Source organism: Sinocyclocheilus rhinocerous, unplaced genomic scaffold (genome assembly GCF_001515625.1).
Source record: "Sinocyclocheilus rhinocerous isolate Xijiao unplaced genomic scaffold, SAMN03320098_v1.1 scaffold559, whole genome shotgun sequence".
In the NCBI taxonomy this organism is placed as follows: domain Eukaryota; kingdom Metazoa; phylum Chordata; class Actinopteri; order Cypriniformes; family Cyprinidae; genus Sinocyclocheilus; species Sinocyclocheilus rhinocerous.
In genome coordinates, this window is record NW_015635536.1 from 21,529 (window position 1) to 22,061 (window position 533).

The following is a 533-nucleotide window of genomic DNA, read 5'->3' on the forward strand; positions in this document are numbered from 1 at the left end:
AATTTCACCAGCTCGATTTGTGAATTTTTTCACAGTTAAGCTCTTGTCCGTAAACCCCTTGGTAAGTCCGCTATAAGGAATGTGAAAAATAGGCGTTCTTTATGTTTAACGTCTATTACCAATAAACGCGCAGACTGCTTGAATACAAAAACATTGTTTTTGGGTCAAACTCGATTTGTGAAAACTTTCCCAAACGCAGTTTATCGCGTGTCTTTGTTTCTCTTTGCACTGCTCTTTTTTTCTTCTGTCATAATGTCATACGTTGCTGTTCCAGTGAATAATGGTTTTCCAAGCCATTAGATAAATCATACACGGCTCTAATAGACTATTGTGATTTGTGTAATCTTTCACAATATAAAGGTTTGGTTGTTTTACCTTACCTTTTATGAGTCCTTGGCTTCTATTTTCTGTTTTGCTAAAGGTTTCACAGTAGTTTTTGTCATTTAACCCTTCCCTGAGCCCTTAACTTAATTATTCTGATCTGTGGTAACTTTCAGAGGGAAGTACGGGTCAGCTGACCCTTCCCTGGGTCA

At 37.7% G+C, this 533-nt stretch overlaps 1 protein-coding gene across 1 annotated transcript in view; it reads right to left on the minus strand.

Moving 5' to 3' along the window:
• LOC107747203 (uncharacterized) overlaps positions 1-533 on the minus strand; it is a 10,244-nt gene that overhangs the window by 6,054 nt on the left and 3,657 nt on the right. The gene's annotated exons all lie outside the window — the stretch shown is intronic.